The sequence below is a fragment of the Sander lucioperca genome, chromosome 15 (assembly GCF_008315115.2).
Source record: "Sander lucioperca isolate FBNREF2018 chromosome 15, SLUC_FBN_1.2, whole genome shotgun sequence".
Taxonomy (NCBI): domain Eukaryota; kingdom Metazoa; phylum Chordata; class Actinopteri; order Perciformes; family Percidae; genus Sander; species Sander lucioperca.
The window spans coordinates 30,053,386-30,062,992 of NC_050187.1; the positions used below are offsets into that span (position 1 = coordinate 30,053,386).

General features: G+C 40.0%; 1 long non-coding RNA gene across 1 annotated transcript in view; it reads right to left on the reverse strand.

Moving 5' to 3' along the window:
• The window catches only part of LOC116061749, an 18,808-nt gene extending 9,401 nt beyond the window's left edge, over positions 1–9,407 (reverse strand). Inside the window, exons 1-2 of the long non-coding RNA XR_004107803.2 lie at positions 9,398–9,407; positions 7,916–7,918 (exon numbers count right to left, since the gene is read on the reverse strand). This is a non-coding gene — a long non-coding RNA (uncharacterized LOC116061749). The remainder of the gene's footprint in view (positions 1–7,915; positions 7,919–9,397) is intronic.
• Positions 9,408–9,607: the final 200 nt, after the last annotated feature.

Consider the following 9,607-nt stretch of genomic DNA (forward strand, 5'->3'; position numbering starts at 1 on the left):
TCTCCCCCTCTTCCTGGTCAACTGTCTGCGTGACATCAAAGCCTGGATGTCAACCAACCTACTCAAACTGAACAGCAATAAAACAGAGCTCTTGGTTGTGGCCCCCAAGGCGCTGCTCCAGAAGGTTGGAGATCTCATGAAGGTTGAAGGGTGCGCCATCTGCCCATCCTCTGAGGTCCACAACCTTGGTGTAATCCTAGACTCCACCCTCTCTTTCCATACTCACATCAAATATATCACCAAATTCGATTTTTTTTCCTCTTAAAAACATTTCCAGACTCCAGCCATCACTCTCTGACTCCGTGGCAGAAACCCTCATACATACTTTCATTACCTCCTGTTTGGACTACTGCAATGGAGTCCTGTCTGGGGTCCCCAGCAAAACCCTAGACAGGCTCCAGTATGTCCAAAACTCTGCCGCCAGGGTCCTCACCCACACCAAGACCTGGCAGCACATCCAGGGGTGTAGCACAAAATTCTGGGCCCTGTAGAAAGACATTTTCTATGGGCCCCTCCCCACATCTACAGCTATTCATTCTAGCATCTTTTTGGGCCCTCCTCACATGAGGGCCCTGGGTACTCAGTCTCCTTTTTCCCCCTGACGACCCTGAGCACATCATCCCAACCCTCATCCACCTTCGCTGGTTCCCAATTAAGTCCCGCATCAAATATAAAATCCTCCTCCTCACCTACAAATCCCTCCACGCCCTGGCCCCACAGTACCTCTCCGACCTCCTCCATCTATACACCCCACCCAGAAACCTCTGGTCCTTAGACGCTGGCCTGCTCTCCATTCCCCACACCAGACTGTACCTTTGGAGACAGAGCCTTTAATGTTGCAGCCCCGTCCCTCTGGAACACCCTCCCTGCAGAAAAACTCCTGAAACACCACTTGTTCACTACAGCCTACAACTTCCCTTAGTAATTATGTAAAGTGTCCTTGGGTTTCATGACACTATATAAATAAAAGTTATAATTATTACTATTATTATTGTTTTCGGAAGAATAAGGTAACGTGAAACTATTACAGGCGAACCATGATATTAGAGGCAAACTCAGCTTCCTGGATGTTTAATTTGTGCGACAGCAATGACACAACTATTGGCGCAGAGAAAATGACCCATGTAGTGTCCGATAGTGTTTTTTCATTTTGCCAATGAGCTTACTAGTCCTCTATGTAGAACTCCCCGGTAAAGTGAGTAGGGACTGGGAGTAGTGAATGGGTGAATGATTCCGGACACAGCCTATGTGTCTCCAGTCTTATTGGTTATTCCTGTGATTGCCCATTTGATTTTGTCTTGTCTGTCTGGCAACCTTTCTTATCATTCTTCAGTTTTTCTCAGTCTTCCAGACAATGCCCCTCTAAGTTTTTTTGTCTATTCATCTCTGCTGTCAGCAGGGGACAATTAAAGCCCCACTAATGTTACATCTTTTTAAAAGGGGATGGAGAGAGAGAGAGAGATAGAGAGAGAGAGAAATACAGATAGTTACAGAAGACACAAATTGGGAACTTTTAAGAAGAAGGAGTGAGATCGAGCGATAATAAAGTTGTGGCTATCGAAAATGAAACTCAAAGATGATAAAGTAATCTGTTGGCTGGTTCAACGCACACACACACATGCACTCATAAAGACAAATGGACAGATGCAGAGATACAGCTATCTGAAAAGTAATAAAACTGAAGTAAATGAGTCTATTCTCAGCATCTGGCTGAAGGCCATTGTGGCAGTAATAGCAGCTGCAGCGGTATAAGCCTGAAAGGAGAGATAATGAACTAGTAGTAATAATCTCTCCCAGCTCAAACAGATAAGGACCCCACTTTTATATGCTCAAAGTCTAATCTCATACCTAGACTTGTTATTTTGCAGGTTCAACTCCCCTGGGTATGATCTGTCAATGTGAAATACTCTCTCCTTCTTCATTAAGTATTGTCAGAGTAACCTTGACCAAGACCCATAATCCCTCCTAATCAGCCAAAAGACTCTTTGTCTTGTCTGTGTGAAGAAAACAAATGAATTGCCAAAAGCTAAAAGTCAGTTTGATGGAATTCTGCAAATAACAGCGAAGACATACACAGAATTCCTGATGTATCCACTCTTTGATCAACTTGTTAGACACCAAGAAAAGGTTGCTAATTGTTTCACTTTTGCATCAGTGTACAGTACAGTAATGTGACGGTGTAGACCATAGTACGGTGGACATACAATATTTACCATAGTAGAGATGGAAATGATGCATCACTCTACTGATTCAAAGCTTTTCAGTCTGTTTAGTTTAAAGATTTGTTATCCATGCAGTAACATAATGCAGAGTACACAGTGCTGTGAGGTGAGCAACTCTGCTAAAAGCTAATGTTTATAATGTTCACTATCTTAGTATAGCATGTAAGCATGCTAATGCTAATTAGCACTAAACACAAAGTACAGCTGAGCCTGATGGGTGGAAATGTCAGTTTTTGCAGATATTGGATCATGAACCAAAGTAATGGCGCTAGATGAAAGGTCAGGGTATCTCCAATGGCATGAGGATACATCATCTAGTATCCATGCATGTTTGTACTAAATGTCATGGCAATCCATCCAATTGTTGAGACATTTCAGTCTGAACCAAGGAGGTGGACAGACCAACATTGGCATCATTAGAGCCCTGTCACCAATGTGGCTAAAAAAGGCACATTTACTGTTCTTGGAGATGCTCTCTGCTTTTGGAAGCGTTGATCAGCCTGTCAGGATGTTACTTTCTCTCTAGCAAAGCCAATTAAGGATGTTCAAACAGAGCCAGTGAACTGGAGGAAACGAGTTTCACACTGTTCGGATTTTCACATGTCAAAATCAACAGCAGAAGAACTGCAGTGAATATCATACTTTGTGAGCAGTGTCATGACTGATTCTATAAAAACAGCAGGTTTCCACATAACGCTCTGGCCATCTTTGCTGTAGTTCGACTGGCATTGCCTCTCAGCTAGTGATGCACCGATGTGAAAATTGTGGCCGATACCGATAACCAATATTATTATTGCTGTTATGGCCGATACCGATATTTACCGATGTCAATATCTCTGTATAGAAAACAAATTTTTATGATAATCGAATAAAGAACTATTTTCCAAAACAATTTTGCTCAAAAATGCTTTTGTGATTTATTTTCCGAAATGACTGATATTGGGCACCTTTACCTGTGTGCAAAATATGACTGTCATCAGATTTTCAGAAGAAAAAATTTGTATTTAGATAATTATATAAACCGATATTATATTATATATCGAACCGATACCGATGTGTTAAAAAAATGACCATATCGGCCGATATTATATCGGCGGCCGATATTATATCGGCGGCCGATATATCGTGCACCACTACTCTCAGCATTTAGGAGGGTCAACAGTGTGCAGATTTGATTTAATCTTTAAATTATGTTAATTTAACAATAAGGGAGAAATAGCAACAATAAGAGGATAAAGCAAGATACTGACTGATGTACTGTGACACATGAATAACTTTAAAAGAAAAGCCAGAAATTGTATGCCTGAAGTATCTGAGCCACTGTGTGTGTGTGCTTGTGTGTGTGTGTGTGTGTGTGTGTGTGTGTGTGTGTGTGTGTGTGTGTGTGTGTGTGTGTATGTGCTAGATATTTGATGTAATCCCTTTTGCCAGGGAACCTTGGATGACAAAATATTGTGAAATTTTGAGGACGTCAGACCCACATACACACAAATACACAGTAATTCGAACTGCTCATTATAACTAGTTGCAAATGGTGCTCAGACTGTGAACACTGTGCTTACTGTGGTCACAGTGTTTACACACACACACACACACACACACACACACAGAATATCTCTGCATCTGCAAGGTCGTGATGGTCTGCACAATAATGCTATCTTTATCTACTGTGTGTGTGTGTGTATGTGTGTGTGTGGGTGTGTGTCAGTGCTAATGCTTGCCCTTGAATGTTCTGCCACATTGTGTTCATTATGTCATCTCAACTTGTAAAGAAAAAAAAAAGCATTTATTCTTAAAAGACCTAATTGGAATGAGATTGCAACCATTTATCCCAGACCTCTTTTTCTCTGCCTTTCATCCTTTTTTCCATCAGTTAGTGTTTTCTACAGCAAAGGACAGTTGCGGCTGAACTTAATGTGTGTGTGTGTGTGTGTGTGTGTGTGTGTGTGTGTGTGTGTGTGTGTGTGAGAGCAATACGCCTGGTGCACTGCGTCTCTGCATATATGTTTGCGGAAAGGAGCTTTTGATCAAATATTTCCAAATTTTTTCCTCAGTTCTTGAAAATTGTTTTCTGGAGCCATTTTTATTAGCAAACATTATATTTATAACTTATCTCTTTAAACTAGAAAACATATTGGGTCTTTCCTTCCAAATCTACATTTAAGAGTTCTTGTATGCAAAGTTGACTATTCAATCTTTTACTTTTATTTTACACAGCGATCTAATCCATCATTTTTAATGTAAAGAAACATTTAATCAAGCTTTGCTTTGAACTAATACATCGTCCTAACATTATCTTACTCTCACTGGAGTTAAATCAGCATCATTACCTGCACTTCTTGACACAGACACAGATGTTAATAAGACAAGACGTTATTAAAAATGCATCAAGGCATAGCCCATGTAAACTGGAATTTGAAATACAGCCAAATACATAGTGGCTCCACCTACACTGAAAAAAAAGTGTGTTTGAAGGCTCCAAAGTTTATAGATGTGACATTATAAAGAGATTTTGTGTGGCCATTCAAGGACTCCATAGTGTGAAATTCTCCAGTAGCTTTAAGTGACTTGGTGTGAGGCCTTGGTGTGCACTGAATGATATTGAAATGTAATAAATACTGTTCTTTTTATTTCTGACCATTCCACCATCCTTGGGTTAAGTAATTTTGCCAATGACCCGTTTAGAATAAGAAGGTAATATGGGTCCAGAGTGTGTGAATGAGGGACACATTTATCATCCCCTCCCTGTCTCTCTCTCTCTTCCTTAATATTTCAAGGATTCTGGCTCTCTCGTAGCCTTGCCGACACTCAAGGTCTTCACTAAATTAAGTGGTCCGCAGTGATGTTATTAAAAGGTTATTCAGCGCTCATCATACATATATTATTTTTACTATCCAGTCAAGATTCTGTTCTATTCAACATCACTTCAGCATGAACCAATTATGAACTCATTAGTCTAGCTTGCATTGAATGTACAATTCAGTACATAGAATATATATTAGTTTGATTGTACTCTTGGCATCGAGACTGCAAGGCAACACATCCACCCAACTAGAGTATATCTACATTAGGGCTGTTGCATAATTGATTCATGTATAGGTTTTTTTTTTTTTTTTATTTTTTTTTTTTTTTTACAATATATCAATTTGCCATTTAGTCTAAATGAAAGAAAATAGTAAAAACTAAACAAATTAAAAAATGAAAGCAGTTGAAGTGTCAGAGAAGGTGTAAGTGATGAAAATACTTGAAATGAAGTGTAAGTTATTGATTAAAGGAATGTAAAGGAAGTATGTGGTTGGAAAAAATGGTGTATATATGTGTAATGTAGAATTGTGTGCAGATTAAGTACAATTTTAGTGATTAAACAATAACCCAGCTCTGTGAAAAGCTGCTGCTGTCCTTCAGTACCTCCAAACAATCTATCTACATAGTGAGAATAGTGAGCTTTAGCTGTACAGTTGTTGAGCGTTGGTGCATCCGATGCTCAAATTCATATCAAACAAGCCAATCGTGTTATCTGCTGCTCCAAGAGCGCTGTCAATAGCTATGCCAATGCTTGTTGAAAGCAGGGAGCTAATCTGTGATTTTTAACACATCATTCCCATAATGATGGCAAACAATGCTCTCAGAGGGCTTTGCATGGTAATATTGTATTACTAATTAATTATTTTACTATTAAAATAGGCTGTTAAACATATCCACAGTTATTAGCTGACATTTTTGCAAAAACACTGAAAGCCTGCAATATTTTGGCAACAGACTCACGACCTCACTGTTGTTTTTGATTCATGCGACAAGCCGTAGTTTGGATGAATGCCTGGGTGTTTCATTTAGTCTGCCTCGGGGGCAAGATTTACTGGGTGGCTGTGGCTTCCTGGTGCCAGAAATAACCAATCAACATGAAGCAGGACATATTGATCCATTTCCACTAGTTATGCTTGTATCATTTGTTGCTAGTGAATTGATCATCACTCTGAATCCAAATGTGCGCTCTAACTTCAGCAGCTAGTCAGTAGTATCAACATAATGCACACACGTTACAGACACACACAACTGTTCAGTAAGTCTTTATATAGACTGAAAGTATATCCTCTGAAAACCGATCAGTGGCTTATAGAGTGAGATGGGAAGTGAATCTCTCACTAAATTGATGACTTACAGTCACAAATCTGTATGCCGGGGTATTGCAAAGCGCTAGCTCATAACCTGGGTCATATTCAGGCAGATGAATTGATATGCATCCTTAACTTTCAATCACAAAATGTTCCTGAATACTGTGTAGACAACAAGTTTTGGAGGTTGCAGTGGAAATAAAAGTTGCAGAGCAGGAAAACGTCCTGTAGAATGCGTAACTTTTCTGTCAAGTCTGAGTGTCGAGGTATTCACATGCCGTGATTCAAACTACACGCTTGGGTATCTTGAAATATAGGCAATAATTAATATATGTCAAATGTAAATGCAGTGTCTGTCTCTTCCTCATTCTGTCTATTTCTCTCTTTGATGTTTTTATGTAATTGTTCAGGAGGAGGATGGTGGGATCATTATAAAGCCACCTCTACATCTGCCACTACACCCCTGCACTGCATGCTCAATGTCCTCCGTCCGCCAACACAGTGATTTTACAACAACACTGTTACATGAGCACAGCTTTTTTTTAAGGGCAGCATCAAAGAAAGAGAGATCAACATTCTAGCAGAAAAATAATCCTCCTGCTAGAGAATGGCACATTAACAACTACAAGTTTAGTAGACTATATCAATTATATTTTAGTTTCAAAACTCATTCTTGACCTTGTAATTAGCTGACAAAACTACTGTATGTCACCTCAAAGTCCATTTACCAGCTGCTCTAGAGCTTTTGATCATATCAAATGAGCTTCATCAGCAGATGGAATTGCCCAGTTGTCATAGAATTTTAGATGTTAAATTTCCATTTTTTGGGAGCACTTATAGAGGAATTTTTGGTGACCCCCAAAAAAGTTTTTAGCCAGCCCCAAAGGAAATTCACCAGCACCAAAATGACAAGAATTGAGAATAAAAATAGCAACTCAAATCCTCTCTAGATGTGTTTAAGAGCAATTAACCAAACATACGTTTGCATTCTTAATGTTGGAAACAAAAGTTATATAAATACGATCATGACCAATATTGCCAACATGTACGAGAAGAAAGAAAAATAAATTTGAACATTTACAATCCCGTGACAGTGAGCAATCTCTATCTACTGACGAATATGATCAAAATATATATACCAAAAGAGGACTAATTTTATCATGCAAATAACTATGACTTTACCAAAACATCACACTTGGTGATAATAAAAAGTATGACTAGTTTACTACTAGTCATACTTGTTTGTATTGGTTCACTGGTTGTGTGACGGACTGACTTCAGTAACTGCTGCCTATCTGATCATATCAACTGATTAACAGACAGCCTGGCAAGATGAGAAATAACTTGTGTTGGTGGGAGACTAATTACTCATTTACTTTCTTAATAGGTGACTAGCTGGATGCCTGACTCACTAACAAAGTGATTAATAAAAAAAAACCTGACTGACTGGCAGTTGGGCTCATGGGTTAGCTGATTGGCTGCCTGAGCTGAGTGATTACTTCATTGACTGACTATTAACTAATTCAGCTATCTGACTGTCTTATCAACTGATTAAAGTAACAGACTGACGACCCTGCTTACTTGCTGCCTGACTGATAAACCATCTCCACAACTGTCACTCAAGATAAGTGGCTTATTTGTGTATTCACTACGCCCTGTGGGGTGCCATGTTCAACCAGCCTTTAATGGTAACAGGCCTGAGGCAAAGATGTTAGCAAAAATATCCACAATCCAACTCTAATGCTCTTCTACTGCACTGCTGAAATGAGACAAGTGTGGCATAATCCCCTCAACAGAGACACTCACATGCACACACACATGAGAACCCACACCATCACTCTCTTAAACACTCCTCCCTCACTCTCTGGAAGACACTCCTCCTCTCGCGCCTTTTCTCTCACTCATGCTCATTTTCCGCTTCCCCTCTCCCCTATCCCCCCCCCACACACACACACACACACACACACACACACACACACACACACACACACACACACACACACACTGCCTTTTAAGAGTGGCCTGTATGGTACACGATGGTAATTACAGTCTGCAGTGATTGGAAATATATCCGCGCACCATATCATTTTAATGCCAGGGCCCTAATATGCCAAGATACTGGCTGTAATTGGATTTTGATTGGTTACTAATGAAGATGCACTTCCTGGGAGACAGACGTGATAAGTCATCTGTTTTACCCCAGTATCCCCCCCCTCCCCCCCCCACACACACACACACACACACAGACATACGTGCATCGTTAATGAAGCTCACACTCACATACAGAGGAGTGCAGATATTCATATGCGTGCACATCTGCAAACACACAGTCACACACACACACACACACACACACACACACATGCTCTCAAATACTAACATACACAGCTGACACATATGACCTCTGCATTAACACACATACGTGCTGAGAAATAGTTTTGTCATGATGAGCGACCCCATCACATTGCATGTTGTCCTTAGTGGTGAAAAATAATATTAACTGGGCCTCAGCATATACATGGTAATGTTATGCTTATGTCACATTTATTATATATTGATGTTATTTTTCATTTGTGTGTGACAAAGCAGTGGAAGTGTATTGAATCAACAAAGTAAACATTTCAAATAAAAGTCCTTCTAGTTGAATGAAACTGATTTTCTTTGGTGACACGTAACATGGTATGGTAACATTTGTCACAGTCGGTGCCATAGGTGCCGATACTGTGGGTGCTCCGGAGCTCGAGCACGGTTGCGTGACAGTTAAACTTTTCATCTCCAAACCTATCTGTATTTGTAAGAAGTGGCCTACTTTACGGCTTTATTATTGAGTTAATAGGCTTGTGTGTTCGTGTCGGCCGCTGTCCATTTCCTACGGTTCTGAAATGCAAACATTTTTTGACTACATTTTTTTTTTTAAAGGGCGTGCACCCGTGAGCACCCACAGAGGAAAACATAAATCAGCGCCTATGGTTGGTGCAGGTTTGAACCCAAAAGCAGTCAGGAGAGCAACAGGCAGGAAACGGGCACTGGAGAGCAAACAATGTATTCTCCAAACACAGAAACAAACTGGAAAACTAAGATAGACAGAACACGACGAGCAACATAGAGAATCACGACAAACAAACCGACAAAGAACTCAAAGAACAGACAGGTAAAAATACACATCTAATCAGCTAATCAAAAGGCAAGGCACAGCTGGAGTGGGCAGGGAACAGGAATGAATAGAAAAACACTGATTGGGTAACAAGGCTTACCAGTACTGGTAAAACAAAG